Source organism: Antechinus flavipes, chromosome 2, assembly GCF_016432865.1.
Source record: "Antechinus flavipes isolate AdamAnt ecotype Samford, QLD, Australia chromosome 2, AdamAnt_v2, whole genome shotgun sequence".
In the NCBI taxonomy this organism is placed as follows: domain Eukaryota; kingdom Metazoa; phylum Chordata; class Mammalia; order Dasyuromorphia; family Dasyuridae; genus Antechinus; species Antechinus flavipes.
The window spans coordinates 52,183,965-52,197,289 of NC_067399.1; the positions used below are offsets into that span (position 1 = coordinate 52,183,965).

General features: G+C 38.9%; 1 long non-coding RNA gene across 1 annotated transcript; it reads left to right on the forward strand.

Annotated features, from left to right (window-relative positions):
• Window positions 1-4,973: 4,973 nt before the first annotated feature.
• On the forward strand, window positions 4,974-12,180 carry LOC127547804 (uncharacterized). The gene is made up of 2 exons (XR_007950270.1): window positions 4,974-5,135; window positions 11,998-12,180. It is a non-coding gene; the product is annotated as an uncharacterized LOC127547804 (long non-coding RNA).
• Window positions 12,181-13,325: the final 1,145 nt, after the last annotated feature.

Genomic DNA, 13,325 nt, shown 5'->3' on the forward strand with positions numbered 1-13,325 from the left:
CAAGCTTTTGTGGAATAAATGAATCAAGTCTTCTGACACTGATCTAGTTCTCTTTTTTACTATAGGATACTTGCCAATCTTTCGAGGCTGACACAGAGGAGGTCAGTCTCGGCCTCCCACAAGCCATCCGTCAATGCCCTTGTTGGGAGACAGAATCCTGGCCTGGAGCGAGCAGGGGTCTGACCCAAGAGGACATATCCAATGTTATTATGCTCATATTGTGTTGAATGCTCACCCAGAAATTCAGCATGGTCAGCAGAATTCACTACAGCTCTGTGCTGTGTTAAGCATCCTGGCAAGAAGCCCCCTCGCTCTCTTGCCAGCCCCATCCACCGATTCCCAGAGGGGAGTAGACTAGCCAAGGCTTTCTTTCACCGCCCCAGGGTTCAATGTCCACCAGGTTCCAGCCACATGCTAGCCGTGGAATGCCTGGTGCGTGAGAGCCAACATGTGACCGCCATTGGGCTGGGCCATGACACTCTGAAATGTTCTCTGGCAGGCCTCAAGCTTGGCCCTCAGGCAGCTGAAACTGAAACACAGAGAGCCGCTGAGGCTCTTGATGAGTTTGGGGAAGGGCCAAAGGCTCCGCCAACAATAGGTCGGTGTGATCCGGCAGGAGCAGAGAGGGCTTCTTCAAGTCTGTCAGAGTGATGAAGACTGAGACAAAGTGGGAACAGACTTGGGGATGGCTTGTGCTATGTACATGTGGCTTCTCTGGGAGAGAGAGATGAGTAGAGCCGCGGCACAGAGAGACCTGGTGTTCTGTGGGAAAGCTTTGGGATCGGCAGTCTTTTTCCCATTTGTTCTATGTGCTTTTTAAACTGAGGGGATGAAGAGGCTGCCAAAAATTGCACATGGGGCCAGCTGGGTGTGGAACTACCTTTGTTCAAAGACCTAGGAGTTCTGAAACAGCCCTGAGAAGCAACAACTGACCTATTGCTTGGACTCCATTAAAACCACAAATTTACACGCAGAGTCTCTAATCCAATATATAAATGATTGACTCATGCATATTAGCACTGAAAGGGATGCTAGAGATAAATGAGTCCAGATTGTGTATGTAAAACAAATTTTTTTTGGACTGGGAGTCCCAAGTCCTGGATTCAGATCTTGCTGCTATTATTTGTTATCTGTGTGACACTAAATCCCAGCTTCTTAAACTGTGGCTTGTGACCTTTCATGGGGTCCCATAACTGAGTATGGGAGTCATGAAATGATGATTTACTGATTTGTATGCCAATTTTATATACCAAGGTCACATAAAATTTCTTGAATAAAAAGGGGTCATGAGTATAAAACATTTAAGGAGCAGTGGCCTAAGTCACTTAACTTTCCAGAGCTCAGCTTTCTCATCCACAAGGTGGATGTGTTGGACTGGATGACCTTTGGATCGACTATTATGTTTCAGATGCTATGTAGCAATTTCCCATTTCATGGGTGAAAAAACTAAGGTCCAGACAGGGAGAGGAATACCCAGATCCGTTGACTTTTGATAGCTCTCATGCTACTGTTGTTCTCCTAAATTTAATAGCTTGGCGGGATTTCCATTCAGACTCCTGACAACTCTGCCAAGAAATATGCACGCAAGGAACACTACTATTCCTGAGAAGAAGGCCCTGACAGGGGCTGAAGGGTCAGCATGTGGGCAAGTACCCACTGGAGGGACGTCTGGCTTAAGGATTTGCTCCCCAAATTCACATCACAGTTGCATCCTGTGAACTAAAAAGAGCCACCGAGGCACCAAACTGTGTTTCATAAATAATTCCTCTGAACGGCACTCAGGAACCAGCATGTAACTTTGACCTTAGTCAGGGGACATGGCCGACATCAAAGATGCAATCGACTCATTCTGGACAGGCAGGAAAGCCATGGCGCCCAGTGCGGGAGGCTCCGACCTTTCTGAGGCTGTGTTCTTTTGATTTAAGCTTTGTTGACATCAACACCCAGAGGGGACGTCATGAAAGGGAAGAAGCTGGTTGCCACTGGGGAGCGAGGTTACTAGGTACAGATGCTATAATGAGTTGCCTGGGAAGATTCCAAATTTGAGAGGTGAAAGCTCACTGCTTTTCCTTGCTGGCAGCAAGGCAGCAATGCAAATAAGAAGATGGAGTATTTCTCAGACTGGGCCTGACCCTCTCTGAGCAGAGAAGGAAGGAACCTATCAATGAATTTTTTAATATATCACATAAACAAATAATAATAATGTTATTCTTGACAATATACTGATCTGTAACCTTATTCATGTAAATAATTTCTCTAGTGGCGCAGATAACAGCCTGTAATCACACTGTAATTTGAGTGTGGAATTAGCCCACCCACTCTGGAAGTGTATACCAAGTAGCCCCAACCCCCAATTCTCCCCAGACTTACTCTCCCTTTTCCTGACCTGGAGCTGGCTTGTCCATTCTACTTGTTAGCACTTCTGATAGGTCAGAGTGGCTCCCCAGGAAAGTGACCATAGCCAATAGCAATAGTATATTCTCAAAGCCCCTTCTCTCCCCCTCCCCCCAATATATACAGCTTGGATAGCCCTAGGATGCTGAGAGATTGTTTCCTTTTCATTTACATAAAATCAATCAGTCATGGTATCTTTGACTCTTAAATTTGAAACATTTCCTAAATGATAAAGAAAAAGCAAGAATAACTATAGTATTACGTAGTAGAAAATGAGTAGGAATCATTATTATATTTGCTCAATAGATAACACAAGCAGAAATAAAAACATATATATATATATATATCTATTCACCCATAACTCTGGGTCAAGCTCTCCTACCAATAAACACAGTATTTGTGGAAGAAGGTGGGCATTCATAGAAAACTAACAGGGAGGCATATGAGTAGAAAGACCCCTCTCTTTAAGGGAAACCATTGCTCTGGACAACCAGCTTTAATGCCCTGAATCTCTTTACAGAACAACCTGCATATGTTGGCAAGGCCAGCTCCTCTGCTATTTGTCTTGCGTCTGGTCTTAAGAACGGATTTCCTAATGAACAAAATCACTTCTCTTCTGTTCTTAGATCACTGAACCATTTTTTAAAAGGACACAGCCACCATTGGAAGGGTGCTGAGAAAGTGTTACACTCTTTTAGTGACAATCAGTTTTTTTTTTTTTTTTAAGTTGGAACACTACCATAGTCTCTCAGTCTGCTGGTATTCTGAAGAGTATGGCTCCCCCCAAGCCCCAATTAACAACCCTCAAAAAGCAGGGCATTCTGTTTTATTCAATCAGTTCTCAGCAAAGTCAAACTTCTTCTCATAGTACAGCAGATAAATTTCTTTCCTATTTTGTTTCTTCTTTTCAAGCCAGAAGGGAAGTAAAGGATAACAAAAGTACTCTGTGGAGTTTCCTCTGCCTCACATTGTAGATAGCACTAAAGGCAGCAAGCAAGTTCAGACAGCTTGTCACAGCTGCAGAATTCACCTCACTTCTAATTAGATTCCAACAGTTACAGAGCCTGCTGAGTTATGGTCAATTCTCTCAGCTGACTTAAGTCTTTTCCCATCCAATTAGCTCTCAGCAAAGCTATGCCCCTGTTCCAATCAGCACAGTTCCCAAGAAAACAGCTACAAAGCCTTCCTGTGTTCCTTTGCTCTGTCTTCAGTTTTTTGTTTTTTTGGGGGGGACTGGCCAACTGAGGCCCAATTCTTTACAGTATTGTGCCTGCTATATAGTCATGTAGAGCCTTAGGGAGTCTATTTCTGGAAATGTGTATAAATGATGTATAATGGAAAGACTCTGTTCTCTGCCTGAGACCATGTGTGGGTATTCTATGACTGTCCACTCACTATGTGGTAAAGAAACGCTTATTTAATCAGTTATAGACAAGGCCAAATGTGCATATGAAAGACACAAAATGGTCAAGTTGCTCTCTTTCTTTGTGGTGACCAAGACTAGGACTGCTGTCAGAAGAAAGAGAGAGAGAAAGAGAGAGAGAAAGAGAGAGAGAGAGAGAGAGAGAGAGAGAGAGAGAGAGAGAGAGGGAGGGAGGGAGGGAGGAATGGGGAGGAGGAAAGGGGAAACAAGGAAGGGGAAGGAAAGGGAGGAGGAGGGAAAGGGAGAAAGACAGAAGAAGACGAAGGAGGAGGAGAGGGAAAGAAGTGAGGGAAAGGGGGAGGAGAGGGTGGAGGGAGAGGAAGAGGGGAAGAAGGAGGAAGAGGAGGGGAAAAGAGGGAAAAGGAAGGGGAAGAGGGGGAATAAAGGGAAAAGAGGGAAAGGAGAAGGGGGGCAGGAAGGAAGGGGGAGGGTAAGAAAGAAGGGGATCATCACAACAATCCTATGAGATTGCTTTACTATTATCTCCTTTTTATAGATGAAGAAACTAAGGCTTAGAGACATTAAATAATTTATCCAGGTCCATACACCTAGGAAATGGGATTTGAACAAAGGACTTTCTGATTCCAAGTATGGAATCCTATTTTTTATGAGAAAACCTATTTTTATATAAAGTGTCAAACTTGAGGCCTTCTGGAGCAAGCTGTTCACAAACTGAATATAGCCTGAACTAGATTAAATGTAAACAAGAAATGGTTGAACAAAGTAAATACAAATACAATACAACATAAATAATGTCATTTTGTAGTTGTCACTATCAGACCCTCAAGAATCTGTCTTTTTGAGTTTAACCCTATGATACTATACCATGATGGGCAGCTAGGTGATATGGTGGGTCTGGGCCTGGGGTCAGGAAGTCCTGAGGTCAAATTTGACTTTAGTAACTGTGTGACCTTAGGCAAGTCACTTAACCCTGTTTGTCTCAGATTCCTCTTCTATAAAATGAACTGGAGAAGGAAGTGATAAACTTTTCCAATATTTCTGCCAAGAAAATCTCAATGAGGTCATGGAGAGTTGGACATGACTGAAAAAGTAATTGAGCAATCATAATACTATATTGTGATGTCCCTTGAATAATACCAGAAGGCAAGGTATACTGGAACAAAACAGATGTGTCCTTCTGTTGGATTCAATCAGTTCTCAGCACTCACCATCTTCTTAACCAGAAATGCTTAGAGCAAGTTATGCTGACTGTACTAAGTATGGTCAAGTCTCAAATGCATATGAAATAGATTGAAGATTCTATTATGCACCAATTCGATATCACAATAAAATTGGAAACAAACCATACCAGCTATGGGTAAGGATTTCATCCTGCAATTTCATACTGTATGCACTTTTTCAGTGGTGTTCTCATCTCCAGATTATACAATATGTTACTGATCAGTATAAGGTAATCATAAGAAATAATTTTATTCTTAAATTCAGATTGGATAAATAAAAGCAGAAATTGAGGAGTCTAAATGATTGTGATAGGATACTACTGTGATATAAGAAATGATTTGCTGACTGATTTTAGAAAAAGGTGGGAAGATTTGCATGAGATAATAGTGAAATGAGCCACAACCAAGAGAATACTGTACACAGCAATATTAAGAACAACTTTGAGTGACTAAGTCATTTTGAATAGTATAAGTACTCAAGTCAACAAAAATGACCTGTAAAGGAAGGTGCTACTAATATCCTGAGAAAGAACTGACAAATATATACATGGTTTTACATAAAAAGGTTAACAGTGTGAAATAGAAATTCATGGTTTTATATTGAATCCTCTTTTTATGTTGTGTTGTGAACATGGAGATGGTCTTCTTTTGTTGTTGTTTTTAAGTTCAAAATAAATAAAAAAAATTAAAAATAAATTAAGTAAGCATTTGAATGTGAAGAAGAAAAAGTTAAAGAACTTGAAGGCATTGAAAATTGAAAATGAATAAATCCTCGTAATAGAAGTTCCGGAAATACAATCTAATTATGGAACACATGGCAAAAGAGTGCCAGTGTTTTTAATGATTTTTGAAAAGGTAATGGACATACTTAGAATCTTTTAAAGCTCCCTTTCAGTTTAAAGGCACACTCAGACTAATTAATTTAAAAATATTAAATAGAGCAATTAAAAATCCAATATCTACTCTAATCATCATAAATAAATTCATTTTCCTATAATTATTGACAGAGTGGGAAAATATTTTTAGACTATTACACAATAGCATATGTTGTGGTTGTTGCCATTGTAAGATTCATTAAAAAGTTATTAAGAGTTGTTTCGGAATGCTCCCAGGGAAAGGAATTCAAGTGTCATCTTGGTAGAAGTGTCTTGAGAAAATCACAGAAAACCTACCTGCAGAAAGACATCAAAAGTTGACATCAGTATCCAGCTGGAATGGACAATAGAAATCTTGGATAATACTATGAATACTTGAATAATACTATCTAATTACAGGCCATCAAAAAAAGCATAACAAATGGAATCCTAAATACAAAAATGTATCAAAAATTCTTGGTCAGTAATATCAGTAATGAATACTGAAGTCAAAGGATTGAAATAATGTGAGTGAAATCAGCACAAAAGGCAGAATAAACAATTAGACCTTCACCAAAAGTTATGTTATAAAGACATAAAAAAATAAATAAATTAAAGAAGAGAACCCTTAAAGAAGGAGGTTGCCAGAAATATTTGGTTATCTATAAAGTAGAAAGTGGTCCAGCATAATTAAAGCCCAAGTTGAAACAAAAGAGACAAAGAAAACTTGTTTGCTATTGATACAATGAATGACAGAATGATTACTTTCAGTGAACTGACTAAAACTAGTTTCTTGGCAAAACTGGAAAACACCGGCCAAATAAGATCCATTAACTACTGGCTCAGACACTTTACAGTAGCAGATGAATTACTAGAAAACACTTTACCAACTTCCTTGATGTAATCCTGATTCCATATTTCTTTTTAGATAACATCACATATTTTTATTATGAAAAGATGAGAATACCAGTGACTCCTCTAAATATAGGCCAATTATGTGTTTATGTATTTTCACAGCTTGTATCACTCAAAAAAAATTCTATAAACATTTATAAGAAATAACAATGTATTAGCTGAGGAACAAAAAGGGCAAGCTGAAAAAGGCTAACCCATCATCTATTTGATGATAATTGTAAAAGATACCCAAAAGCATCGTAACATTTATATTGCTTTTATTGGTTATTAAAGCCTTTGATTCAGTTCCACACTCATGGCTTAGCTATGAGCTCCAAAGATACAAAATAGATCCAGTATAAGGAGAAAGTTAGAGTATTTGCCATCAGCACAGAAAATTTTTTTTTAGTAATAATATGCCACAAACATAATACTGTCAAAAACAATAATTATAAAAGATATGGCATCTTCCAGGAAGTCTAAACCTGCTATAATTTTGATTAGCCCTACATCCATTATCATGATTGCTCAGTCAAAACTGAGTATAACTTTCAAGTCAAAGAGGAAATAATACCAGATATTTTGTTAATTACTTGATGTATTTGGATAACACGAAGTTATATTTCTCTACTGAAAAATATACAAAACAGCTATTTTATCTGGATGATTTTTTTTCCTGAACAATATTAAATATCATCTGGATTTGATGGGTGTAGACTGCCAAAAGAAAATAGAGATGGAATTCTTTGAGCTTGAATACAAAGACCAGATTGAACCAGTGGATGAAAGCAATACTTATAAATACCGTGTTCTTTCCAAATCAAGACATATCGAGCATTAGACTATTGAGGAGAAAGTCGAGATTATGTATGTTAAGACAATGGCTGGCATCCTGCAGTCAAAGCTTAGTGATAGGAACAAATTTAAGGCAATTTATAACTATGTTATATCAATCTTAACACATACTTTTGGCAGGTAAAAAACAATAATACATAAAGAAGATGATTTTCAAAACCCATATAATATACAGAAATAGAACCCATCCCCCCAAGGCAGCTCCATTATAGGAAGATGCAAAATTCCTCATCCAATAGATGGAAGAAAATTGATTTCTATTCTTAGAACACAGGATAATCTTTTGAGACTAATAGACTTCATTTCACAATACTGAAATAAAGCCTGCCAATTGCTAAATAACACTTGACTCATTAAATGTAATTGTAATGGAAGATTATCTGTTTATAGAAAAGCTTATTTATGTGTGTGTATGTCTGTATATATATATGCATATATGTTATATACATGCATATATATGTGTATATATATGTTATATACATGCATATATATGTACATATATTTTATACATGTATATAATCACAAAAGGAGTAATTTAACTTGTTTGTGCAATATTCCATACAACCTTAAATATAATAGAGATAACAATAGCTACATTTATATAACACTTTGAGGTTTACAAAATATTTTTCATATATTATTTCATTTGATTTTTACAACAACCCTGTGAGGGAGGTGCTATGATTGCCTCCATTTTACAGATGAGGAAAATAAAGCGGACATAGGTTAAGTAACTTGTCCAGATTCATAGCTAGTAAATGTCTGAGACAGGATTTGAACTCAGGTCTTCCTGATTTCAATTCCAGTTCTCTATCCACTGTGCAACCTTGTTGTAAGGACTGCTTTTTTTTCTGAAAAAAAAAAATGAGAACAAGAAAATGGAGGTGATGATAATTACAAGAAATCACATTTGCATGGCATTTGAAATATACTTATACTTGGGTATAAGTAGTCTGTGAAGACCGAGTTAGCATCCTGGATGCCCCAGAATCAGCCGGAGTCAGGATAAGCAAAAGTCCTTGGTCTTTATTCTTGGTCTTTAGGGGGAGAAGTGAAAGGTATGGACACAGGATCTCTGTGACCTTCCTTCTCCTCCTCTACCACCAAAGTGACCCTCACTTGTCTTACTCCACCCCCTAGTCCCTCCCACAATTTTTTGTATACACCAACAGATCGAGCCAGCACAGAATGGTGGGAAGGACCATTTTCCAAGTGTATGCTAATAGAGTATTGTTCAATTGGTAATTAGCCTTAAGTGCTCAGTTGTCCAACCTCAGTGCAGCAACTCAGAGTTTCAGACCTTTACAGTAGTCTATTATTGGCCACATTTTATAGATGAGACAACAAAGACCTACATGACTTTAGTTACTTATAGTCACACAGCCAGCAAGCACTTACAAAGAGGCTCAGTTCTCTCTTGGGCAACACTGGTATTTGAAGAGACAACATAGAAAAGATGTCTGCTCCTTTGTGACTTTGTGCTTGCTAGCTATTACTAATTAGGGAAAAATTGCCTAACCTCAATGTCACAACCAAGGTCCCCACTACGTTGCTAAGGGAGAAAGGATGAGCCGGTGGCACACATATCATTGTCCTGGCACCTACTCTGGTTGATTACTCAACCCAGTGACTCATTCAATGAGCATCTGCATCAGCTGCCATTTGTAGAAATGGTGACTGCTACATTCACCATCATCATTCATGACCTGCCATTAGCACCCGAGGAAAAACAATAATACCACAGCCCTCCTTCATCATTTTGGTTCCAAGTGGGAAGAAAGAGGATTATTGCTTCTCTTAATGACACTTGTGCCACAATCCAGGTCTATAAAGAGACTGCCTGTCCCACCCACCTTTCACGGTCGCCATTTCCTTCAACTAGGACTTCAAGGACTTGAAGGAGAGGGAGGGACAAAAGTTTCCAGTGACTATCTTACTGGAGAAGTGGAGGGTTAGGGATCTCTTTTGCTATATGACTTTCACAAGTCTCATTACTATTAATTCCTAGAACTCCAAGGGAGAGCTGCATCTGGTCTTCTGGAAAAATGAGTGCAGATTTTATTTGCCAAAATATAGAATGTAGCAGGTATATAGAAGAAGTCAAAGAGAGAGGGATGAGAGATTGGAACTGGGAGGGATAATTTCTAGCTATGAAAATCAAAGAAGAGCTATTAAAAATGTGACATTTAGAACTTGCCACAATTCTTTAGATGGGGTCTAACCAATGGAAGAATAGCAGAATGTCTCTTTTCTTAGATACTTGATTTGTAATGATATAATCAAAAGTTAATTTATTATTGGGCTGCCATATCACATTACTGGGTCATGTCGAACTTAAAGCCAAGTAAAGTCCTATGATATTATTCATAAGAATTCCAGATCTACTTTATTCTGCACTTGTATGGTTGGTCTTTTGAACTTCTTCAGGACTTTCCAACTATCCAATGTGGCATTATGTTCATTTCATCATTCTACCTTGTGGACATCTTTTTTAATTTTGATTCTCCCACATCCAATAGTAACAATTCCTTCTAGCTTTATATCATCTTTCATGTATCCTGCCATTCAAATGTCTATCTAAAATGTTAAAAAGAACAGGGCCAAAGACAGTCTTGGAACATTTTAAGATTGTACAGCATTATAAGGTATTAAGACGTGCTTTTCCTATCCCAATCCTTGGATGTAAATAGTCTGTTATTAACCACATTTACAGACAAGACAACAAAGACTTAGACAACTTTAGTTACTTATATTCACACAGCTAGCAAGCATTTACAAATAGGCTCAATCTCTCCTGGACAACACTCTTTTATTTAGGGGGACAACATAGAACAGATGTCTGCTCCTTTGTGACTTTGTGCTTGCCTTCTATTACCAGTTAGAGGAAAAACTAACCTCAATGTCACAATCAAGGTCCTAAATACATTTCAGCCAAAAAAGATCTGGGCGTGTATGAGTCTCAAATCAGATATATGCTGGCCAAGTGAGTTTGGGCAAGTCAACCTTTAAAGTGCTCTAGACAACAAGTGCAGAGAAGGCACCATATTCTTTGAGTATAGTTTTTTTTTAACCCATTGTAATTAATCAACTTTGCCAATATTCCTGGACAGTGTATACCAATCTATTCTTCTACTATATTATTTCACTCACCATACCCCAAGTTTCCAAATCAAATTCTGGTAAAGGTTTAACAAGCAGTTCTCTGTGGGAAAATTGTATGTAGGACAGACTTTGAATTTTAATCTGCATTAATTATTGATAGTTTCTTTCATCATTTCTTTAATTTAGACAATCATCAAAACAAAAAAATCGAGACCTGATTTGTAGAGTTGTAGTGTATAAATGATACACTGGATTTAACAATCAGCTCTTATAAGCAGGTCAGCTTTCATAAACAGGTCGATTGTGTTCCAGCCTCCAGCATGAAAATACCTCTCACTGGCTATGTGTCTCACCCCAGCGTATTATTTCTATATTCTATGAGAATATAACCTTCTAGAAGGCAGAGACTGTCTCTGCCTTTGTTTTTAAAGCCCCTGTGCTTGGTATGTTGTTGTTGTTTAGTCATTTTTTAAAAATCATGCCTGAGTCTTTGTGACCTCTTTTGGGGGTTTTCTTGACAAAGATCATGACATGGTTTGCCATGCCTTTTCCAGCTCATTTTACAGATTGGGAAACTGAGGAAAGCAGGGTTAAGTGACTTGCACAGGATCATCCAGCTAGTAAGTGTTTGAGATGAGCTTTGAACTCAGGAAGATGAGTCTTCATGATCACAGGCTTGGCACTCTATTCACTGCTCCCTGACACAGAAAAAGTGCTTAATAAATGCTTTTTATTCATTCAATCACGTGGTCTTATCCCGTAGTCCATATTCTCTCACATTCACATGCCCATATGAATACCTTGACTTTGTCAAAATCTTGGCTGAATTTCACCTATAAGAGAACCATAGTGTTCCCTTGATGCATCGCTCTACTAACCATGTCAGAAAAAGAAGTGGGCTTGGTTTGGCCTGGTTCGTTTTGGGTGATCCCATCAGAGATCATCGGTTCCTTTTCCAAGAGCTCACAGATCATCTGTTTAATCATTTGCTCTAGAATTTTACTCTTGATTAAAATCAGGTTCTGGTTATAATTTCTGGAAATTACCTTTTCACCCTTTTTTGAGAATTGGGAAAACATTTGCCTGCCTCCTGTCTTTGGGCCCTTCTCAGATTCCCTGGGATTCCTTGAAGAATGCTAAAGTGATCACATCTGCCAGGTCTTTCAGGAGACTGGAATGTAGTTCAGCTGGGCCTGGAAACTTGAGCATATTTGAAGCAGTTAGGTGTACTCCATTTCCTCATCAATCACGGCTATTAATTCCTGATTAATCATGTTTATCCTACTTCTTCCAGTGCGAAAGTCATTCTGAGAGAGAAAACAGAAGAGGAACTGATATTGGGCCAGACTGACTGCCTTTTCTGCCTACTTTGGGATGGCTCTGATGGACTCTCGTCAGGGCTCCCTGCTCCAAATATCTTACCCACTCTCTATCACAGTGTTGAAGGTTTCATTAATTAAAGATGCATTTCTATAGATCCCGAAGGCTTCTCTGTTCTTCAAGAGATTAACAAAAATGAAATCCAAACTTTGTGGGGTTGGAAGGGATGTTTTGTACCTCAGAGAAGGTGAATCAGTATTATTATTAATAATGATACTAGCTGAATTCAGGAGGACCTGAGTTCAAATCTGATCTCAGACACTTAACATTTCCTGGCTGTGTGACGCTGGGCAAGTCACTTATTTCCCAATTACATCAGCAAAAAAAATAATAATAATAATAATGACAATATTTGCTAGCTTCATATATATGATCTCATTTTATTCTTATAAAACCTGGGACATTATTATCCCCATTTTACAGAAAAGGAAACTGAGGAAGGAGCTGTAGGAATAGGACTGAGGACAGGTGCCAGGAAAATGCAATAAGAGGGCCGTTTAAAGGGAGAGGGGGAAAAAGTTCTCTCACTTTCTACTTTTGCCAGACTGCAAGGCAAAGTGCTTACTCTACTACTAGTTCAGATTTTAGAAAAAAAAATCCCAGCCTTAACTTTGTTAGGGCCTGATCATGACATTGGAGAACTTTAGGAGGGACTGAATGGGATTGCAGAGAGACAGCCAGCTTTGGAGCCAGAAATGATCTGGGTATGTCTGAGTCCTAAATGAGACGTAAGCTGACCGTGTGACTCAGAGCAAGTCAACCTCTAAAGTACTCTAGACAACTTTTTTAAACTATCACTGGCAGAGAAGGCACCCACTTGCATCGATCAGGAGCGTTTCCCCCTGTAGCAATTCCCTCTTCTAATGAAATCAGAGCTCTAGTCCCAATATTAGAAGGAATCGTATAGATCATCTGGTTCAACTTTCTCATTTTACAGATGAAGAAACTAAGACCCATTAATGAGAAATGACTTGCTTGTGATTATATAAGCAGTAAAAAGCCAATTTGTGTCCTGGAGGCAGATCCTAGACACCCAATCTTTGCATGGACCAAAGAACCCTTTCAGAATTTGGGCTATTTCTGGTCTCCAGGATGTGGACACGAGACTCCATTTCCGAGCTGTGTTTGCCTCTTCACGGGTTGTTTTTCTAGGGCTGCTCCTGGCGGCTTGCTCCAGGGGAGACTCAGAGGGCTGGGTTCCACATGCCAACATGTTATCACTGGGGAGCTTGTGAGTGCTGG